A 25,142-nucleotide genomic window follows, 5' to 3' on the forward strand; every position below is an offset into this window, starting at 1 on the left:
TACTTAAATCCAAAAGCCCTAATCACCAGCTGTACCTAGCAAGACATTTGATTAATCTGAGCCTGTTTCAACGTAGGCTGATTTCATCTACCAGGATTAAAATATAATCAGCATTATTTTAATAATTCCTACAATGAATAATCTGAGCCATATTAAAATACAAGAAATGTATACTTCCTCCAATAAAGATGAGAAGACAAAGCAAGAATCTATGAGTTACAAAAGGCTCAAGCACACAGATACTGTGACATAGGAACCTTCGTGCTCCACTGGTGGCAGTTGTAGATGGCAGCCACAATCTGCCTAGCCATCTGGCACTACTTAGTCAAATTAACTATCTACATATCCTTTGCAGCAGCAATTTGATAATTGGTGTTTATCCCAGGGAAATTTTTACACAGGTGTATAAACACAATTCCTTATGGAAATCTTTGCAATGCTGGGAACTGGAAGTAACCTGGGTACTTACACTGAGACAGATGAGTCAAAGTCGCTTAGTACTCAATCGAAGCATGTGTGTATATAAGAGCACCTAATCAAAGGTTGCCTGGCAAGGAGTTCTGTAGGTAGAAGTCCTACAGTAGGTACAATATGGAAAGTTCCTACATATGAGTAGTGCTTATTAAGAAGAAAGGATGAAAATGTAGTACAGTGGTCAGCGCTGTGCTACAGCAGTTAAGCCACCCCCTCCACCCCCAGCGTCCCATATGTGCTCCAGTATGAGGCCTGTGTGCTGCCTGGTAATACTCCTGGGAAAGCCATGGACGATGGCCCAAGTGCTTGAGCCTGTGCTACACATACAGGAGACCCAGATGAAACTCTTCTGGCTCACTTTTGAGCCTTTTTGGGAGGGAATCAGTATATAAAAGATTCTCTCTCTCTTCCCCATTATTCTGCCTTTCAAATATATATATTTTTTCGAAATGAATCATTTAGCAGAATGCATTTTGCCTAAATAATAACACATGAATAGAAAACAACTCACATTTTTAAAAGACATCATTATAATAAAAAAGACAGAGAATAAATACAATTGATGTGTTGGAGAGAATTGAAGACACAAAATATGCATATGAACATAAGAGAATATATATACTTACATAGTCATACATACATATCTAGTAAAAAATGAAAACATAAAAAGAAATTAAATGTCATGACTGAACAGACTGGTTATTTTGACTCACTATACCAGACAGCTATAATGATGAAAACACAAACATAGATTTAGGCATTTCTAGAATTTGGTATCTGGTAGAGCCATAATTTAAAGGCAGGAGAGAGTATTTTGTATTTTTTTCCATAGTCTTGGAATTCCTAATGGAGAATGATCAATCAATATTTTTAAATCACTAACCAGTTCAAAATGATTAGAAGTCGATGGGCTGTTTATGCTCATTATTATTTCATAAGTCTGTTTTCTTCACTGTTAAATTCAGTCTGGATTTATAAATGTGGGGTTTTTAAAATTGATTGGCTGTGGTGGAAATACGATCAATGCTCACACATATTCTACCTTCGGGATTTTGGAAACCTGCCTGTTCCCTGTTCATTCAATTTTTAAACCTTGACAAACCAGAATTGCGACACAAGATTCGTAACATATCCCAAGTACCCCGCTTCCCATCCAGCTCCTTGCTTGTGGCCTGGGAAAGCAGTTAATGATGGCCAAAGCCTTGGGTCCCTGCATCCGTGTGGGAGACTTGGAAGAGGCTCTGGGCTCTTGACTTAAAATCAGCACAGTTTCAGCCATTGCAGCTGCTTGGGGCATGAATCATTGGATGGAAGATTTTTCTGTCTCTGCTCCTCTCTGTATATCTGACTTTCCAATAAATAGAAATAAAAATAAATCTTTAAAAATATTTGTAACACTGACTTATTTTCAAGAATCAGCTCCTGTCCTGTGCAATATACCTCTACTGTATGTATCAGCTACATGTCTATTTTGTGACACCAACAGTCAAATGCAGACTTTAGTAGTCTAATGCAAGGCAGCCAAACGCCTCCTGAAGATTTCTAGAAGTGAAAAATGTGATTTCAAATTAGTTGAAAATAGATGAGTTAGAACAATTTTTATAAGCTTGAATGTATTTATAAAATCCAAGTTTTACATTCTTAGCCAGGTTTAACATTTATTAGAATTCTACTGTTCATGTGCTAACAGAAATTTTACTTCAATATTAATATCTTTTAGAATATATTAATAGGTCATCATTCTTTGTGATATGAATTGTTGCCTTCATATGTTCACAATTTTTCAGTCTACATAAAGTACCTACAGGGAAGTTAAAGTGGTGTTATGGAAGCAAATATGCTTAGTGCACACTTTCTTAGATAAGTACTTATATTCCTTTGGAATACTCCATGCTATGTTAACAGGACAATGGTGGATCTCTTGAAACACCACAACAGAAATCATAAGAAAGAAATTAAGATAATACAGTTATCAGTTAAACTGTTCAGGTACATTTTTGCAACCCAGCATTAGTCAAATGTAATAAAAGAGCACAGAGTGCAGGAAATTACAGAGGAATTGCTTTTTCCACTTTAGTTGAGTTATAATGTAGACATACTTAGCAAATATGGTCAAAAATCAAAATTTTGAGTAATAGATTGTTCAAAGAGGTTAACTCTTTAGTGAACATTTGCTTTGCCTTCTTGACAGGATATGGAAAAATAAAAAGCAAATTTTATCTTTCTGCAAATAATTCAACAGCATTTTTATCTGCAAAGTACTTTTTTAAAAAAGATTTATTTATTTTCATTGGGAAGTTAGAGTTACAGAGAGAAAGAGAAAAAACAGAGAAAGATCCTCTGTCCACTGGTTCACTCCTGAAGGGACTATGATGGCCAGAGCTGAGCCAAACTGAATCCAGGAACCGGGAGCTTCTTTTTGATCTCCCACATGGGTGCAGGGTCCAAAGGCTTTGGGCTGTCCTTGACTGCTTTCCCAGGCCATAAGCAGGGAGCTAATGGGAAGTGGAGCTGCTGGGATACTAACTGGAGCCCATATGGGATCCTGCTGAGTGCAAGCAGAGGATTTAGCCACGAGCCTATTGTGCTGGGCCCAGCCAAGAATCTGTTTTTTAAGATTTTATTTTATTTCACAGGAGAGTCAGATATACAGAGAGGAGGAGAGACAAAGTATCTTTTAAAAGTTATTTTGAGAAAATGGTTGCTCTATCTCTTATTTCTTGGATTTTAGAGATTGCAGGATATAGCATTCATTTATAGAAGAAAATTTTGAAATTCAGACATGCAAAACACCATCAAAATATTTTTCTAGTTCATGGGGGAAGGTTTGGGGATATGGGGAACTCTCTGTTTACAGAAAATACAAATATAAGAAAATGTTTTAGGTAAAAACTGTATCAATACAATTTATATACATATTCAGTTACACAGGTATGGGCCAATGAAGAATAAATTTATAGATACTTAGATTTGTAGTTTCTGCAAAGGTTAACATTGCCTTCATACCTCCAAAAAATTACCTCTTCCAATTCTTATGTTTATGTCTTGTTTTCTCTAAGCCGTTTTAACTTTTTATTTGTTTTCATTTCTTTCAAAGTTAGAGAGAAAAAGATATTGAGACAAAGAGAAATCTCTTCTGGTTCATATCCAAACACCTGAAAAAGAAAGGGCTAGACCAGACTAGTGTTAAGGCTTGACCTGTTCAATTCCAGAAGATCGAACTCAATCTGGTTTCTCACACGTGCAGCAGAAAATCAAACCTGTGAGCTTTCTCACATGTGGAGCAGAGAACAAAACCCATGAGCTATCACTTGTTGCCTCTCACAATACACAATAATAGGAAGTGAACTGAAAGCCAAGGGTGGACTTGAACTCAGGCACTCTGATATGGGATGCAGATTTCCCAAGCAGTAGCATCTACTTTTTTAATTAATTTTTTGAATAGCTATGTTATAGACAGGGGACAAAGCTGAGAGAGAGAGAGAGAGAGAGAGAGAGAGTAGAAGGCAAACACCTCTTCCTGTCTCCTTTATGGGTGCTGGGGACAAAGTACTAGGACCATCTTCAGTAATTTGTCAGCTGTATTAGCAGGAAACTAGATTCGGACTAGAGTAGCCGTGACTGAAACTGGTGTCCATATAGATGCCAGTGCTGCGGACAGCCACGGAAACTCACTGTGCCAAAATCCTGGCTTTTGCCCAGCAGCATCTTAACTACTGCACCAAACTCCTCTCCCACACCCTAGGTATCTTTAAAAGAACAGATCTTTATTTGGTAATAAGACCTGGCATATTACATGCATGCATTCATACATATTGTTGTTTTCTTTAAAGAGATAGTCTATTTATTTCACAAGACTTGCTAAGGCTACAATGAGACAATTCATTTCAACATCTAACCAATTTTATTTTACTCAGAGGAAATATTATAATTACTGCAACTATTATTTCTCTAAAAAGGGCAAACAATCATTGCATTTGGGTATTAGTTGTAAATATAAATCACTTGACAAAGACTGGAATTGTATACAGTCAAGTTGCTCTGATTCTGATTAACACCTCCAAGTATACCTATCTTCCTAAACTCTGTTTTCAATCATAATTTAAAGTAAACCTCAGCTCATATGTAGGTTATATATTCTCAAAGGTCTACTCTCTTTCAGGTGAGTTGCCATATTTCTTTGAGGTGTTCTTGTTAACAATAATGAATATAAGCCTGGATGTTGATGTAGGTCTTAGGAGGATATTAGGTGGAATTAACAATCATAGTAAATGTCCTAGAAGTGTTTCTTTATATTCTCTTGATAGAAATAAGAAAGATATCTTTTTTTCTTCTTTACAATAGAACTCACAATTAGCTGATGAGTGAGTTGCTGATTTATAAAGACAGTTTATTTATTTATTTGAACAGAGTGATAGAAACGGAGAGATGGAGAATGAGATCTTCATTCCCTGAATCATTGCCCAAATGGCCACAAAAGCTCAGGCTGGATCAGGCTGAATCCAGGAGCCAGGAACTCCACCAAGCTCCCACAGAGGCAGTAGCGACCCAAATGTTTGGACCCTCCTTTTGTGCCCTCCTAGAAGTATCAACAGGCAGCTGGACTGGAAGTTGAGTTGCTGGCAATTGAACTAGCACTCTGGTACGGGATCCTAGCATTGCAAGCAGCAGGTTAACCTATGCACCACAATACCATCCCATGAAATCCTTTTAAATATGATACATTTTCAAGTAATGAACCTTTACACAGAGGAAATAAAGAGAGTTTTTGCTAAGAATTGCAAGTAAACAGCAAGTGAGAGAGGAAATTCAAAATTAAATGTTGAAATCTTACTCTTTTTTCCACTAGGCCTCAAGTTTGACCTATAAGAACTAACTGTGGCACAGAAATTTTACATATCTCCAAAATAAGAGACTGGAACAAAACTGCCATTGCTTCTTACTCAATGCCCTGTACCGAGGATGACAATCCTGCCTCCAATAAGTTTCTGAGAAAACTGAACCCTGAGCAAAGAATTTAAGGTTTGTTACTATATAAACTCCCCTTTTAGTAGAAAATCAGCTTCTGTCCCATTGCAATTGTCAATCTTTTCTCTTTTGCTTTGAGATACATCTTCTCCAATATGGGAAGACTTCTCCCAAGGTGCGGAGAGCCAAACCACTGAAGTAGAAGCGTCAAGGTAAGTTTCTAATCATCCTGAACAAGTGCTCCCTCTGCCCAATGCCCTGCATGCACTTCCCCCACTGCAGCAAGTGAACAATCTTCCCACCTTCTGTTTGAGCAGTTAGACTCAATTCCATACGCAAGTCTCATGGGGCAGTCTGTTTTGCCATTCTTAACAAGTGATTGATAGAAAATTTTCCTTTTAGTGGGCTACAGAAATGTGAATAATCATACTTAAACCTAAAAATTCATTTAAAAAGTCAATAGTTATTATAACCAAAGTCAAAACAGTTTAATGCAAATTGAACTGTATAAAATCTTCGAGATAAGGAAAGAAAATGAAAATTGCTGTCTTGACAATGGTTTGATATATTTTGCATATGCATGATTTATTTCTTAATGATGTTACCAGACTAGAGGCCTCTCTGGAAGGGATTCTTTTACACTTTGGCTTTTAAAGAGTACAGATTTTCTATATGGTAATACAAAGTGCCTTTAGATAAAGAATAGGAACAATATCACACTTGTACAAAACATGTGTTATAACAGATAAGAAATTACTAAAATTCTTCAAGATGCTCAGCGATGAATATATTGAAAAATATAATGGTCAAAGTAATCTTATTTTATAGATTTAAGAAACAATGTACAATTTAAAAAGGCAAATGGAAAATACAAAATTTAACAAATTTGTTAGAAGAAATAACTAAGTCATGTATGATTAACTCTAGTTTAAAAATAGTAAAACAAAATTAGAAAGAAAACAATAATTCAAGAAACAATTATAGATTTTAGAAACTTTGTTTATTCTAACATCTTCATTTGTTCTTGCTTTGCTTCCTATTAATCAAATACTCCAATCAAGATTGTCTAATAAAATGAAATAAATCCACAGAATATATTATATAACCAGTGTAGTTGTCATATTGCATAATATTGATATGATTTTTTAAAATAGCTGAGTAGTAGTCCATGGAGCAAATGATTAGAATAGATAGGCAGAGAACAACAAGGAAAGCTTAGAACCAGACAGGAAATGGTCAGTATGGACTTACACATACCGTACTAGGTAGGACACAAAGATTAATTACTCCTCACTAAGATATTGAAGATTTCTCAGCACACCCCTCCTAAAACTGTTCTGCACCTCAATTGTTGACATATGCCTTGTTAGAGTTATAACCTGGTTTAGACTATCCTAAAATCTGCAAGTTCAGCAAAATTATGCTTCAACACTGTAAACTGCTAAATTCTAAAATGAAAATAGTCACGAGACAGCTGAATAGTACCCTATAGCCATTTTAAGGTGGATAGAAGCCGGTTGTATATAAACTAAAATTGAAATGTCAATGAAGTAGTCACAGGATGTGGTTAAGAACCCTGCTAGGACAGGAGGTGAACTGAGTAGGGTTGGCTCAAGAACCCCCTGGCAAGCGCAAAATCTGGCATTGGGAGGGGTTCTGATGGAGGAGCCTGGGCAACTCCTCTGGCAGGACACAGTCCCTGCAGGTAAGCGCAAGAAGCATGATAGGAAACAGTCCAGAATAGGCCATGGAAAGTTTCCCACTGGCATACATTCAGCATGGGTCAGTAGCAGACCAGGCTTAATCAGTTCATGTCATCCACTGGCAAATCCGATCGCCAGACCAGAGTGTGGGATGGGCCGGGTTTGGTTGCGACAAAACCAGTACACATTATGGAATGCCAGGGCGTGGTTGCCTGTACTGGATATGAATGCAGCACCCATCCAGCACACGTGAGATCCAGGAAGGAAGGGGCAGAGCTGGCGGGGGGATTAAGGGGCTGGTCCCCTCGCCGGTCAGCTACTCCCACTGGAGAGTGTTGGCTGGGATAGAGACAGACCCGACTAAGCAAGGCTATAACACCTGTGCACGGCATGTGGACTAGATCAGGGCCGCAGCATCAGCTGGCAGAAGCTGGCACTGGGGACTAATTCTGTAGAGTCAAATTAGAGGACCACCTAAAGAGTGCATAAACCGGGACAGAGAGACCTGGGAGGGAAAAGTGGGTTCCCCCTTCCTGGATCACTATTCCCGTGGGAGGGCATGAAAACTAGGACGGGGGCTGGGATGGCTAGATAGAGAGGCACTCAACAACATCTGTGAGGGCTGGATGGTTGAGTTGATTAGATAGAACTAAGCTTTAATACCCATTGACAAGTACAAGAGCCAAATGGGATGGGGGACAGACTGGTCTTCTGCTACACATACTGGCAAACCAGGGTAGGGGGCAGGCTTGGTGGGGGTTATTGTGGGTCGCCCCGACTAGGCTGCAGCTCCCACTGGTTGATGTAAGGGCCGAACCAGACTGGACTGCAACACCCATTGGTTCCAGTGCAACTCGGGACTGAAAACAGAACCAACACAGCAATTGCAACCACCAGCTGATCGGGGTGATGGACTGTGCCGGGCCCGGTGCTTGCTAGAACATACAAGAAACTAATCTGGGAATACCTCAAAGTATCTTTGGAGATCTCCCCAATCGAACTGCTGGACTCAGAACTCTAACCAAGAAAAGACAGAAGACAGAACGGGACAGTCATTCATCTCAGCTATATGTTGGCAGCAAATTATGGGGCAAACGGAGACTTTATGATGGACCATGTCAATCAGTGGACGACCTCATCGAGCGAAACTGGCAGCGATTCATAACTGGAGAACTATTAACACCACTTGGGCACATATCTCAGAGCATGCCCCACATCCGGGACTTGGGGTGGGCGGGAAACCGGGTGGGGCTTCTCCCTCAATGTCCCCCTTTACCTCAGATGCATGATGGAAACAATATGGACATAATGGCATTACCCACTTTCCTATCCCCCTGAACCTTTTTTTCTTTTTTTTTTCTTTTTTTCTTTTCTTTTCTTCTTTTTCCTTTAACTGTAATTAACTATGTAAAGATTGTCAACAACAATACAATAAAAAGAAAAAAAATTAAAAAAAAAGAACCTGCATTTTTAACATATTGGTTACTCAATACCATGTTAATTAATTCCATAATGTTGTAAATTGTCGCTGATGTTATGTTGTGGCTTTAAATTGATCGGGATGATATTCTGCCACCTCTGCCTTCAGACCAGAGATGGTCTCCCCAAGAAACTGTTGAATTTACCTGGACAATAAGATGCTGGACCCTATGCTTGGTATACTCTTGCAATGAAAGAATCCGAACTGAATTTGAAATGTAATACAGCAACAAGGTGGAGGAATCCACCATGGGGGGAGAGTAGGGGGATCCCCAGAGCCTATGAAACTGTGTCACATAATGCAATGTAATTAATAAAAAATATATATTAAAAATATTGATGATTTAATAAGTATGAATATGTCTTAGGTATTAATATGAGTTTAATAGCATTTATAACAGAGAAAGCAATTATTACAGTTCCTTAATATAATATCTTACCCAGAATTGCTATAAAAATATCAATCTTAACAAACACTGAATTTATGTTAAGAGTGGGAAAATGGCAATCTCTTTCTTAAACCTGCAAGCGTCCAACTGTGGCAGTTTTCAATGTGATTTTGAACTGAGAAAAAGAACCTGTTGAAATTTCAGATGAACCCTTTTCAGTAGTCATATATTCAAAGATGCCAAATAACATATTATTAAGATGAATGATCATGCCATACTTTCAAATTTTATTGCTGCATCACATTTCTGAGTGGAAACTGCCATGCCTCCAGTTGAAAGGAGAAGATAGTAAATTCACTTGAGTGCAAGCCCTGCTACCATCAAGCACCACCCCCAGGATGATTGTTTCAGCCATGCAGAGCCCCCAAATGGCTCTGATAATGAACACAAAATGACAGCATGCAGGCAGTGGAAAGGCACCACAATTTTTCAGAAACGTCTCCTTTATAAAATAAAGTTGTCTTCTCTATTGTCTAAATTTTAAAAATGTGGATTTGCTTTCAGTTGTATGTTTTAAGCACACAACTGAAAACCCAGCAGATTATTTCTTTATGCATGTTATGAATTACATTTATGTAGCAAGAATATAAATTTTCTTTAGCATATACTAAAGAAAAGACAAATTTCCTAAGAACAGAATAAAAAAGTGTAACCTTCATTTGCTTCAATGAAGCTTTAAAAGGAAAAATGAAGCACATGACTTCAATCATTTAATTTTATCACAGTCTGTCAGGATCCAGAAAAATATTTCCCCAAATCCAGTCAAAGTTTTCATACCTTTCTTCCTTTTATATCCTGATATAATAAAGGTAATAATAATCAGGAGTATATTTAATTTTTTAACATATAAAATATATATAATATGTACACATGTGATATATAAATATCTAAATATTTATAAAGCATATAAATATATTTAATAATTATAATGGGGTATATTTTATTTGTAGATAATTATTTATTTAATAATGCTCTATCAATTTTGTGAGCTAATTTAACATGGGAGAATAGTCACAAGTAGGCAATATTTTGCAAAAAAATAAAAAATAGTAGTAGTTATTATAGCCTTGTCCAAATGAAACCCCTCTCTGCTTCAGCTCAACACAATGCACTGGTCCCACCAGGACAATAACACCAATTTGGTAACCCACGGGCTCTACCCAAAATAGATTCGATTGCCCCCAGACCTAATTGCCAGCATTGCTGGTGTCTCCCTACACCTGGGTTTTTCTGAAACTGTGACCGGGAGAAAGGCTGAGTAGACAGTGGTGTGACACAACACAGGATCAGAGGGGGACAGAGTGGTGACCTAGAAATCTCAGCTGAGGTGGCACAGGAAACCAGGACTGAAAATGCTGGAGGGAAAGATATGAGAGACACAGAGAATTAGACAATGAATTGGATTAGTAACACTGACCTACAGATGACACACCTGAAAAAATTGGCCCCAAGGAGAAGAATCCACTAATCAAAGTTTGTAAGAGCAAAATAAGAGGCATGATGAATGAGGTAGCTGATGGCTCCCCCACAAAGAAACAAAGGAGTATTTCAAACTGCAGAATTAGTTCAAGAAGATATCAAGGAACTGCTGGTAAAGAATATTTAATTATTGTTATAAAACTCCTAAAAGATGAGAAGCACATAGAAGAGTTCAAATTATTAAATACATTACACACTAAATTGCAACATTGAAACACAATCAAATTGAATTATTAGAAATGAAGACAATACAGCAAATTAAAAATTCAATGGAGAATCTCAATAATAGAATGGGTGAGACAGAAGAAAGATACCTTCTGTGAAAATGCTGAAAAGGAAAGTTGGAAGAACAACCAAATAAATCCTAAAAACAAAACATCCAAGAATTAAGTGATACCATCAAATGGCCAAACGTAACAGTTACAGGAGTTCATGAAGGCGCAGAAACAGAAGCAGGACAAAAAGATGCATTTAATGAAATAATAAAAGAGAATATGGAAAAAGTAATGGGGAACTAAATACAGGAAGGGCAGAGAACCCCAAATAAATTTGACCAGAAGTGATTCTTGCCAAAATACATCATAATTAACCTTTCTTCAGTTAAACATAAAGAAAAGGTACTTAAATATGCATATGAGAGAAGTCAAATTATAATTAAAATAGGGGAGGAAATAAATCAAATCAAATAGAGACCAAAAGAACAATACACAACAAATGAAAAAGCTGGTTCTTTGAAAAACTCAACAAAATAGAACCCCAACTAGCCCAACTAATCAAAAAAAGGAGGAAGAAGATAGGAATCAATAGAATCAGAGATGAACAAGAAAATGTAACAACAGATGCCTTGGACATATGCAGAATAATCAGAAACTATTACAAACAACCATATACCAATAAAACATAAGACTTGCAAGAAATGGATAGTTTCTGGACAAACACAGTCCATCAAAATGGAATCCTCAGAAAACTGAAAATCTAAATAGACCTATAACCAAGATGGAGATTGAATCACTTACTAAATCCCTCCCAACAAAGAAAAGCCCAGGACTGGATGTCTTCACTGCTGAATTATATCAAAAGTTTCAAGAAAAACTTAATCCTCCACAATATATTCAAAACAATAGTAAGGGAGGCAATCTTTCCAAACTTGTTGTATGAATCCAATATCACCTTAATACCAAAGGCAGCCAGTCACAACAGAGAAAAAGAACTACAGACCATATTGATGAACATAGAAGCAAAGATCATCAACAAAATACTAGTCAACAAAATCCAGTAACACATTAGACAGATCATTCTCCTACACAGGGTGGGATTTATCCCCAGCATGCAGGGATGGTTTAACATGCTCAAAGAAATAAATGTGATACACCACATCCAACAAGTTGAAGAATAATAATCACATTATCACAATAGATGCAGAGAAGGCAATGGCTAAAATACAACACCACTTCACGCTAAAAACTCTAAACAAGATGGGCATAAAAGGAACATTCTACAACATAATCAATGTTACATACATACCCCCCCCCCAAAAAAAAAGAGCCAGCATCATAATGAATGGGAAAGGACTGGAAGCCTTTACATTAACATTTGGAACTAGACAAGGATGCTCACTTTTATCACTACTATTCAACATAATATTAGAAACCTTCACTTGAACTATTAGGTAAGAAAAAAAATTAAAGGAATTATTAGAAACAAGGAATTAGATTATCCTTGTTCACAGACAACATGATTCTATACCTAGGAGAACCAAAAGACTCAATAAAGAGACAACTGGAACTCATAAGAGAGTTTGATAGGGTAGCAGGGTACAAAATTAATGAATGTAATTTGATGGTTCTAGTATACACAAGCAACTCTTGACTGACAAAGAACTTTTAATTACAGTCCCATTTAAAATAGTAGTCAAGACTTCAAATATCCTGGAATAAACCTAACCAAAGTCATGTATGACCTCTATGACAAAAATTACAAAGCATTAAATAAACAAAGAAATAGAAGAAGACATTAAAAAGATGGAGAAACCTACCATATTCCTGGATCGGCAGGATCAACATCATCAAAATATCCATATTACCAAAAAAATACAGATTCAATATGATCCCAATCAAAATCATAACAACATTATTCCCAGAAAAGATGATACAGAAATTAATCTGGAATCAAAAAAAAGACTACAAATAGCCAAAGCTATCTTGAATAGTGAAAATGAAGCTGAAGGAACTGTAATTGCAGACCTGAAGGCATACTGCAGGGTAGTGGTAATCCAATAGCCTTGTACTGGTACAGAAACAGAGAAGATCAATGAACAGAATAGAAACCCCAGAAGGGAGCCCACATATGTACAGCCAACTAATCTTCATCAAGAGAACTAAATATAATCCAGGGAAAAAGCCTGGTCTCTTCAACAAATGCTGTTTGGACAATGGAATAGCAGTCTGTAGAGGTAAGAAACAAGACCCCCCCCCCCACCTGTCGTCTTCTACAAAAAGCAGCTCTAAATGAATCAAGGACCTAAATCTGCACCAGAAACTATGAAACTATTAGAGAAAAACATAGGAAGCACTCTACAGAATATAGGCACTGGTAAAGACATCTTAAGAAGTCACCAAAAGCCAGCACAGGCAGACAAAGCCAAAATAAATAAATAGGATTACATCAAACTAAGAAGGGAGGTAGGGGGAGTAATCGCTATACCTATAAAACGCTACCATGGAAAATAGCAATAAAATATATTTTTAAAATTACCAGTGATTTTTTATATGTAATCACATACAACTGATAATTACAGGCACTCTGACTACTGGCACATAAAAATTTTGAAACCTAAGTCCTGAGACAACGAAGCTGCTGAAAAAAAACAGGAAAACTCCTTCAAGATACTTTAACGCATTGGTGTAGGTGAGGATTTCTTGAATAATATCCACAAAGCACATGCAAAACTGAAAAAAATAGATTATCAAACTCCAAAGCTTCCACACTTTGAAGGAAACAGCACAGTGAGGAGACATCTGAGAGAATGGGAAAAAGTATTTGCAAGATTGTTTTCCAATAAAGAATTAATGTGCAGAATATATCAGCATCTCATTAAAAAAATCAACAAAAAATTTACCCCAACCAGTGAACAAATGGAAAAAGGAACTCAACAGAATGTTCTCAAAAGAAGAAACACAAATGACCAAGAAATGCATGACAAAATGTTTAGCATCATTAGCCTCCAGGGAACTCCAAATCAACACAACAACGATAGCTCACCTTACCCCTGTCAGAGAGCTATGATCCAAAGGCAGAGTGCTTACAAATGCTTGTGAGAATGTTAAGAAATGGAAATGTACATATTGTTGGTTGGAATGCAAACAGTGAAGCCACTACAAAAAATTTATAGAGATTACCAGAAAAATAGAAATACGCTTGCCATATGATACAGAAATGACAGTAGGCATATACCTAAAAGACATGAACAAATTTTATCAGAGACATATGTGCCACCATGTTTTAGGAGCTAAAATATGAAATCAATTATGATGTCTATTATCAGATGAATAGGTAAAGAACATGTGCTATATATACTCTAATAATAATGGAATGGTACTCAGGTATTAAAAAGTGAAATTCTATCATTTGCATTCAAATGGCTGCAACTGGAGGACATCATGTTGAATGAAACAAGTCATACACAGAAAGACAAATACCTCATGTGACAGCTAATTAAAAAAAAAACTAAAAAGTTAAAGAAATGCCTTTGTACATCAGCTTTGTTGCAAATCAGTGTTTTGCAAACTTTACATATATGTCAAATTGTGAAGAAGTGCATTCTAGGCCTATTACAAAATCTTTAAAATATACAGTAGGGCCTGCATTGTGGTGTGGCAGGGTTAGCCACTGCCAACATTCCAATATGAGTGCTCATTTGACCAGCTATTCTATTTCTAATCTATCTCCCCGCTAATGTGCCTGGGAAAACAGGAAATGATGGCCTAACTACCTGGGCCCCTGCCACCCACGTGGGAGACACAGATTGCACTGGAGGTTCCTGGTTTCTTCCTGGATGACTCCTGGCTGTTGTGGCCATTTGGGGAAATGAACCAGTGGATGGAAGATCCCCTGCCCCCTCTGTCTCTTCCTCTCTGCATCTTTTTAAAATAAATCTTTTAAATATGAAAGAATTATATATATGTGTGTGTGTATAAGTATATACATGCAGATGATAATCTGTATTTAAAAATTCATTTTATATGAGTGAAGGTGAAAATCTTTTCACTTTATTATGTAAAGTGGTAGCCTATATTCCTGCTGAATTATGGTCTTTTCACTTCATATTTGTTGAAATAAATGTTTCCTGAAGCATTAAATCTTTAACTACAATGAAAAGCCATAAAATTAAATAGTTTTCTCAAATAAGAAATAAAACTTTTTGCTGAAATCATCTGTATCCTCCTTATTTTAAATATGTGCATCTCAATATTATCTCCAAAAAGAGGACTGTTTGTATATTAAAATGTGAAAGGTGATAGAATTCATGTGGAGTCACCTTTGTCAAGCCCTAACCCAAATGATGATGATGGTGATGATGATGATGGTGATGATGATGATGATGATGATGATGATGGGAGGTTATGAAGGAAAGAATATCACATATAAGCATATAAGGAATTATTAACAAAAGACTGAGCAAGAACAACCATGCACAAAAATCTCACAAACTGTGGCATTCCTGTCGGGGCTGCCGCGGCGGGAGGGAGCCCAGAGGTGCCCTCCCAAGGTGCTATTGCCCATGCTGACCACCAGGCCCTTGACCTGCCAATGCCATGAGGAACACCACAGCGCCCAGTGCTCCCCAGGCCAGCAGTGACTCTTGGTCATGTATGTCCAGAAGAGGAAGCGGGTGGATTGGCTTCGCCGCCACCTGCTCCCCATGTATAGCTACCACCCAGCAGAGGAGCTACACGAGGCCGAGCAGGAGCTCCTCTCGGATGTGGGAGACCCTAAGGTGATCTATGGCTGGCAGAGCGGCTACCAACACAAGCGAACGCCCTTGCCGGATGTCAAGACCTGACCCTCCCCAACCCAGCCCTTCTGGACCTTGGGGTCCATCCCTCCTCCCACCAGCCCCACAGCTGAAACCCCACACCCACCTGCAAGCACTCATGGATACCTCCTCCTGGGTTGGAAAAGGAGCTAGGAGCCAACCTGCCCCCTATAGGTTAATCCCCACAAGGGCTTTAGGGTGATGGACCCAGATGTATAATATTCATTATATATTTTGTAAATAAAATGTTTTGTGGCGGGAAAAAAAATCTCACAAACTTTTACATAACAAAATTGCTGTCAAAACATCTACCCAAATACTATCCATCTTTTGAGTGATAAACCATTGTTACTGATTCTCATGGCAAAATATTACTGTTTCAAAATATCTTATACAATCCTCTTTGTCTTCACAGACTTCTCCTTGCCCACAAACTCCTTGATAGCACTCATAGTTTACTTCAGTACATTATTACCATTGCAATGTTCTTCTGGTCTAAAAAATATCATTACTCTATGGAAAAATTATCCTGATTATTATTATCTAGGTTATCAAATTTCATCGTCTAACATTGACATGTTTTGTCTAATCTGAGAGCATTTCGCAGATCTTTGTTCTGTTATTCTGGCCTAGCAGAATCTAAGGATTTGATCAGCTTGCTGTCTTTCATCCATGTCATTAATCTGTATCACAAGGGCCAAAAGAGATGGTGGAAGAATGATGATGACTTTGCCCTACAAATGCCATCATTCCAGCTAAGTTACTTATATCTCAGAGAAGCATACGGCCCTGTTTTATATATGTAAACATTTACAAATGTTTATTTACATCACATTACTAAATAGAATGCAATGATGATGGTTTGGGGGCAACAATTAGACTTTATTTACCAAAACAAAAGTAAATTTAAGATTCTCTAAATTATGTGTAAACCAGAAAGATGAAGTTGGGTTTGAACAGGACTTTGTTAAACAACGCTCTTCTCACAGATTAGGAAGATACAGAAACGCCAGACAGGAAGTCAGGCAAAATGCAGCATTATTGTTCCTTGCGGATAACCAGCCTTTTCACAAATCAGGAGATGGGATTTAGACTGTATCTGTACATTTCCCTAGCAGAAGAAATTAGCCATGTCTAAAATGAATGAGTCACAGTTCCCAGGCAAACACAGAGATCCCTGAGCAATCTTCATTCCAATGGAAGGAGGAGTGGTGAAAAATACTGTTCTAATTGGAAGAGTGAGTTTAAGGTCATATGGATAGAGCAATTGCACTGGGTTAATGAGAGGTCTTCAACCAGTAACTATTAACAGATTATCTCATCCCCCATGGTCAAGCCATAAACCAAAAGCATTAGTACAGATAACACTAGATGTGTTCCAGGAATTTATTATTGGTCAATCTAATTGATGTTACTTGCACGTATTGACTTAGTTGTCTAACATCCAAGGCAGCTTTATAAAGGAAAGCCACATAACAATATGTTACTATTTTACAAACATGTAGATTTTTCTGAGCTTGTATTTAGTTACTTCCCAAAGCAAACACCACAACATTATTGTATTACTGAACTAGCATAAAGTGACTATAGCTCTTAGTTGCAATGGAGAAGTATTCTCTTGGTAGCTCACTTAAGACGTACACAAACATGAAGTATCTGTTGCAATTAGTCCTTAGTGTCATTGAAATGCAAAATATGTCTTCAACATCTATTTTATGCATGAGAAATGTTAAAAGCAAATTTTGAAGATTTTTGTTTAATAACTATGGATTAGTAACTTTCTTGATATCATATCAATGGCATTAGATTAATCTGGACTTTCTGGGCAGCTTAATTCACGTTATCTGTTGATGGGGTAGCACTGACAAGTGTCACTAAAGGAAAACTGAGGGTTAGAGTTGTGACACGGTGTATTAAATCTCCACCAGCAATGTCAGTATTTTATATCAGAGGACCATTTGAGTTCTGGCTCCTCTGCTTCTGATACAGCACATTCCTCTTAATGTGCCAGGGAAAACAGTGCATGATGGGATGATAGCCTAACTATTTGATATTCTGGCACCCATTTTGGTGACCCAGATGGAATTCCTGGCTCCCTGCTTCAGCCTGGCCTAGCCTGAGCAGTTGCAGTCATTTGAGGAGTGAACTAGTAGAAAGACAATCTCTCTTACTCTCTTTCTCTGTGACTCTATTTCAAACAAAGTTCTTCAAAAACAAAATTGGGTTACCATTATTATTATATAGGAGATTTAGGAGTCCGTTGACATGATTCAGAATGTAAATTTCTATAGGAATTGTGACAGTTACTGATTCAGATCTCTTAAGCGAGAAAACTATTGGTTGACACTGTCATATGTACTGGATGGAAGACATAAAATTACTTACCTCAAATACAATTTTGGTTCCACTGTTACAATCTTCTGAAGTGAAAGCATAAAACAAAAGCCATTTTCTTTGGAAAATTTTTCTTAGTCTCTGGAATTGGATATCACTGTTCCTTCCCTTGTCTTTTGTAATACTTTCTCTGAGCCTCCACTGTACCAAATAGTCCATTGTAATATAGTTAGACATGTAAATCCTCCCTTGTACTATAATCATATATGTATGCATCTTATCTCTCTATCACAGCCTAGGGTTGAAGTCAGAATCTAGGTCTCAGATCCCATAATATCATCTTTAGCACCTGGGAGTCATGTCTTGTACACAGAGAGTGATCAATAAACACTTGTGGAGATCACAGATGGATAGGATCCTAGGAAAACATGATTGATCCTACTGTGAGAACTATTTTAGATAATATCCTGAAATACTTCTCACCAATCTGAATGTGTTCTGTATTTGGAAAGAGTGGAACAGAATAAAGTCTCATCATTACCAATTGCTGATTACATGCTTGTGACAAGTTGGAAATCAAATCCCTCTAATAAAAAAAAAATAGCTCAGCCACATGCCTGTCTCCTGGAGCCCCACATGTCTTGTCTGTCCTCTGACAAAAGGAATTCACTATACTGAGGGAGAGGCACCACTGATCCTACATGGCCCTGATCACAGGAGTGACTGATGACCAGTATTCACTGGGGTGTTTCATCCTGGGGTAATTCTAGAGAAAATATAACTTCTCCATTCATGTGGCCCTACTGAGCAAAGAGAGCCCACCTGGTCATCAACAAGTTCCTAAAGAGTAATGCCAGATCAAAGGAAGGCCTCCTATGCACCAGGAACTCAACTCTTAGTCCCAATTTCCCTCTCATAGAACCTTCATCCTAAACTTCTCAGAGAGCCCAGGAATTAGAAATACCTGCCCAGTTCCTTGCTCTGCACTTTGCAATTAATACCTACTTTGTTCCACCCCATGTTCTCAGAAATTGGTTTTTCTGTGCTTTGTGTAAATAGATCTTGTTTGGGGGTAATACAGCAATATTCCCCACTAGTTTGGGAAGTTTTTTTTTTTTTTTTTTTTTTTTTTTGAAACACATATACTCCAAACCACTATCTGGTAAACTGGGGTGATTATGTGATTTTTATCTCCAATACAACAAGGCTCCTTAATATAGGACCAGTGAAAAAAATTCAATCATAACGCATTCAAATGATATGTGAGGAGTATTTTCTCAGGCAAAAAATACTGAAACATATATGTATAAAGAAATATATAGGGCCCAGCCCAGTAGCCTAGTGGCTAAAGTCCTTGTCTTGCAAGCACTGGGATCCCATATGGATGACAGTTCATGTCCTGGTGTCCCACTTCCCATCCAGCTCCCTACTTGTGCCCTGGAAAGGCATTCGAGGATGGCTCAAAGCCTTGGGGCCCCGCACCCGTGTGGGAGACCCACAAGAAGCTCCTGGCTCCTGGCTCTGGATTGGCTAAGTTCTGTCACGGCCCTTTGGGGAGTGAAGCAGCAGATGGAGGACCTTCTCTCTCCTTTCTGTAAATTTGATTTTCCAATAAAAATAAATAAATCTTTTTTTTTTTTACTATAGATGCTGCTCTTAGAAGCCTCTAAAATACTGAGTATATTATTAATATATTTATGAACTCTTAACAAATTACCATAGTTTTAATTTTTAAATGAATTTAAATTTATTTGAAAGTTTACAAAGACATACAGAGGGACAGGCAGAAAGAGAACTCCCATCTGTGTGTTCACTCCCTAAATGCCCACAGGAGTCAGACTGGACCAAGCAAAATCCAGGAGCTCTACACTCAGTCTGTATCTCCTATGTTTGTGGCAGAGGCATATTTTAGCCACTGTCTTCCTCCTTCCACGTAAAAATAATATGGAAAGGAGGCCTCTTGTACCCAGTTTCCTCCTTAGGAAACATCTAATATAATTCTAGTAAAATACCAAAATCAGAAAACCAACTCTGGTAAAATCTGTAGATTATTATAGGCACTCATTGGGAGTCACATGTATATAATTCTATACAATCTTATCATATGTACAGGCTTCTGTAAGCACATAATAACCAAGATGCTGTTTTATTTCATCATTATTAAGATAGGCTCTCCTTTTATACTAGTTAGGTTCACTCCCATAATCTTTCATTACTTCATATTTATGGAAGAATTCTGTATTTTACCTGATGTGTCTTTCCATATAAAAATAATTTTCCCCTAGATTTATGTCACATGCAAAAGAAAAAAAGGACATTTTCCCAAAAAGGCTATTCAGCCTTTTCTCTGCCAAAATCATACAGCTTTTAATGTATGCTCCATTTTCTGCCACATTTTCTATCAAGATACATGGCAGTAAATTTAGTAACAGAAAGCTTTCTATTAGAAGATGGTGATGAGGAAAGTCCAAGAATTTTCACTAATAAAACTTTATATTAGACCATTAGTGACTTTTTAAAAAGTAGAAAATAGTTATGTGCATTGTCAGTTTAATTTACTGGCAATTTTTTATTTAATAGTGGCATCACTGATAATTCAAAAGGACAAAAATTAGCAATGTGATAAGAAATGTGACATTGATATAACAAAGATTGTTAAAACAAAGTGAGTTGTGTGTTCAAGATAACTCAAGTGTCATCTTTAGTCACTCACCTTTTTCCTTTTAGTTACATTGTATAGGAATAATGTTCATTTACATGCTATGTGTTGTAAATCCTACTATGTAAATGTAGAACATTCAACAGGAGTATTTTTAAGTAGTACCTAGATTATTTTTAAAGGTATGTTTTTCACCCAAATAGCGATTACTTTTAACATTGCAGATCTTTGGCATATTTGCCTAGATAATACTCTTAAAATTTTTTTCTAATCATTTAGGCAAAGGTACATATAAAGATCTTTAACCGAATCACAGTATATTCATGCATATGTCATATATTCAATGGTTTTTATGGCAACAACCAAAGAAAACAGATTTTATATGTAATTTTTTCTTTTTTATCTTCATATGTATTTATAGTATGTATCACTGGTCATTTTAGTGGAATCACCTTTTAATCAGCATTTGTCTTCAATAAGTTATAGACAGTCATCTCTTTGGTATATTTATTGCTTTAAACCAAAAAACATGACTCTTAAAATGACAATAATTAGGCCTTAGGTGATAAACATTGAGTAATTTTACTGTTTTCTTATCTATGGGTTCTTTCAATACATAACAAAGGAAAAGACAGGAACTAGTTTGTTTAGAAAAAAGTTCATCGTCTAGATAAATGTTTCCTTCCTGGATAATCTACCTGGCAAAGGTATTCACTGGAAATTTTTGGTTCAGCAAAATACATTTTCAGGCAGTCAGATTTCTTCTGTAAGTAAATGTTTTATTAAAATAATATATGAATAATAAAAGTTATATAATGAGATTTGAAATCTAAGTTTCAGTTGAAGAATGAGATCTGTTCTGTCTGCCATGTGTACTCACACACCTGGAGCCATTAAGGGGTAAAGAGCTGAAGAAATAATCTTGGCAGCAAGTACTTGTATACCTCAGAGGCATGCCTCTCGCCAAGAGGTGATGAAGGCTTTCCTCTTCCACCTGAATCCAGAGAAAACCTTCAGCCTTCAGTTCATGAAGAAAAAAAACAAAAACGGATTGAGGTCTAATGAATCGCTGAAAAAGCTGGCTGAATAGTTACATAGCCGCATAGAAAAAGAGTTTGCTTGTTGTGTTGGAATTAGTCCTGAATGTATCAGGTCATGAACAGAACACACACGGCTGGTTTGTAGAAGAAAGCTGTTATAATCTCATTTTAGTTTCTAAATTTGGGATGGTCACAAATCTTGACCTAGACAGAAAGATGCAAGCCATGCTGAATGCTTAAGAATGAGGAAGAAGACTGGAGTATCTCAAAGTGGAGTCACTTTGTCCGATGAAATAATCCATGGTTGAAAGCTTTCATCGTGGAGGGGATAGCATGTGCTGTCTCTGGCATTCTGCAGGTGACCTTCACAATGCAAGGGACAGAAACACCACTGCTTCTTTTACTTACTCCCTCTCCCTAAAGTTTAGCCACAAAGAATTCAAAACTTGGTTGCAAACATGTAAAAATATATCTCTTGAAACTGACTCAAATATTGTAAAACGTGTACTGAAACTCGCAAGAAACTCAAGGAACAAAAGCCCACTACACTTACAAGTAGGCAGTAAAACAGAATTAGGATTATTGTGCTACCAGTATTTTGTTTGTCGCAACGATTAAATCAGTACCCTAAGAGTTGAAGTATACCAAAATATAAATAAGCAAAAAAGTACAATGTGTTCAATTTTATTCATTCAGGGCAAACTCAGTTGTTTTATATGCACACACATACACTGTTACATGCAAACACACATGCTATTTGTAAATATAGGACACTATAATTTTTCTTAATTATATGAAATGCAATATTTGATATCTAGAGAAATACATGTGTATTCTATGAGAATATAATATCAATAGTTAGTTCTATTAACTATTTTTCATGTTAGTTGATCCACAGTACTTGATTCTTTAGGTTATCTACCTAATTAGACACAGCGAATTCTCGATGCATCAGAATATAACTGATTGTGATATGAAATTTAAAAATTAATATTCTTTTTTAAGTTTATAAAGGTCACTACAAAATTCAACATACTCTCTTCAGGGAAGAATTCTGACTTAGTGTTAAATATATTGGTATAAGCCATAAAAGATACTTAGCTGATAAAATGAGTTCCATGAAGACCATACTAGTTGATCAAGTGCAGTACTGATTATGGTCTATAATTATAGTTTGACACACATTGGCATCAATTATCAAGTATCTGTCATTTTTTTTTTTGTAACAAGGAACAGTCTTTTGTAAGCTGTCTTATAAAAATGGGTAATCACTTTAAAATGGCTTATATCCTACCAACTGGGCTAAGTTATTTAATAACTTTTTTCAATTTATCTTCACTTCAATCCCAACAAATCTACAATACCAACTTACATTAATATCAGTAGCATTCTTCTGTTACAGTGTTGTACATTAGCCTTCTGTGCAGTACAAGGCAAATGGGACTCAACAAAATAGAACTTAATCTCTCTTATGCCATTACACTACTTTTAAAAAAGCCTACATTGTCAAAACATTATATCTGGTTCTAATATATACCTAACTGTGTATATGCCTGGATTCCTCACTATGCATCCATAAGGACAGATATCTTGCCTTAGTAGTTTATATGGTAGCTACTTCTTAACAAATATGCATCAAGAGCTAGCCATTCTGTATCACTCTTCACACATATCTTTACCTACAATGATGCTGTAAATTAGCAAATATTACTCACATTCTGATGTGGAACCTGGTGATTACAGAGATTAATGTCTAATATCTATTCAAACAAGATCTGTTCAATCAAAGGCCCGTGGTTTTAATCAATTATCTCTTAAAGCTGGTGTTGTGGCTTAGTGCATAAGGCTGCTGCCTGAAATGTGGGCACCTCAGATGGGTGCTGGTTCAAGACCCAATTGCTTCAATTCATATCAAGCTCCCTGCTAATGTGCCTGGGAGGTCTTTGCAGGGTATGCCAAGTGCTTAGGCCCCTGTCAACCACATGGATGACTCAAGTGAAGCTCCTGGCTCTCAGCTTTGGCCTGGCCCAGCCCTATTCCTTGTGGACATTTTCTAAGTAAACTGATGAATGGATGATCTCTCCCATCCAAGTACTAACCAGGCCCAACCCTGCTTAGCTTCCAAGATCAGCCAAGATCGGATGCATCCAGGGTGGCATGGCCATAGATGAATGAATGATCTCTATATTTGTCTTTCTCTAACTCTGCTTTTCAAATAAATAAATGCACTTATCTCACTAAACTATGGTTGACCATGCGTTTTACCTTCCACACAAATTAACAGAATATGTGATCCATGAATGGATTATATTATTGTCAATTGTAATGCCTTGTATTAACTGTGCAAAGATAAAAAATTCTGCGAGTGAAATTCCCTATGCAAAAATTGATAGGTGTCAGAGATAATAAAATATGAATCACATATTAAATCAGCAACTTTTAAATGATCCATCTTTCTATACAACTTTATACAGAGATTGAGCCTTTTACTGCTAAGCTTTGGGAAATACTTGGACAGAAAAACATGCAATACTATTCCTCTTTTCCTTGCTCTGCCCATATTTTTACAGAGAGTATTAAAGCAATTCAACTTCACAAATGGGAGTTGTTGAAATTATTGAAGATAGGCATAACTTTATTTTATATGGATACTTATATAATTCCTATGAGAATTAACGCCACAGGACCAATTATATATTTATTGTGCTAATAAAGGAACATGAAGGAAGTTGGAAAAATGAAGGAAAAGTGGAAAGAAAATGGAAATATCATATTTCTAAAAGTTCCTGAAAGTAAAATTAAAAGATTACTTTTGTGCAAAACAAAATTTTAAACCCATTCACGGCTTTTCATAATAATTATTTTTCATGACTTTTTTAATGACACCTCACATGGGAAATCAAAATAAACTTATGTTTAAAGTCAATTTTCCTTGAATTTCTTAAAGCACTTGCTGTAGATTTTCAGAAACTGAGTTACATGTGGCTTTATGAATTATTTCATAATGTTGTCACAAAAGAAATACAAAGCAAATATTATTGGCAACATGTTATGGCTAATGAAAATAAGTCTCTATGAGGTTAAACATCTTACTCCAAATCACAGTTAATATACTCAGAGCTTAACAGACTCAAGTGTAGCTGAGTCTAAAATCTTTGGCCATGAAATGAAAGCACATCAGGAAATTTGCATACATATCTTTTCTTTAGCTTAGTATTAATTTATAGTGAAGAAAAAATTTCATAAAGCAATTCATAAGAAGGACTTATTCAGCAACACACACAATTTAAACTTAACTCCTAGAAAGACAAGAGTAGAAACGAAACAAAAATATTCGTTGATTGGTTAGTTGTTTTCTTCTTGTGGCTCACAGTTGATATTAAGTTCATTATAGTAGCAACATTTACATAAGCAAACAAAAAAACCCCCTCAAGTTTCAGGAAAAAGGATACTTCAGTAATCATGACCTAATAGTTTGCTTTAAATAGTATATTTCAAAAATAGCACTAATTAGCTCTCTTA

The 25,142-nt window shown here is 36.6% G+C and overlaps 1 protein-coding gene and 1 pseudogene across 1 annotated transcript in view; one reads left to right on the forward strand and one right to left on the reverse strand.

The window, feature by feature from the left end:
* The window catches only part of IL1RAPL1 (interleukin 1 receptor accessory protein like 1), a 1,231,223-nt gene that overhangs the window by 681,787 nt on the left and 524,294 nt on the right, over positions 1-25,142 (reverse strand). The gene's annotated exons all lie outside the window — the stretch shown is intronic.
* LOC118760579 (small integral membrane protein 29-like) lies at positions 15,352-15,847 on the forward strand (annotated as a pseudogene).

This window comes from Ochotona princeps, chromosome X (genome assembly GCF_030435755.1).
Source record: "Ochotona princeps isolate mOchPri1 chromosome X, mOchPri1.hap1, whole genome shotgun sequence".
Lineage (NCBI taxonomy): Eukaryota > Metazoa > Chordata > Mammalia > Lagomorpha > Ochotonidae > Ochotona > Ochotona princeps.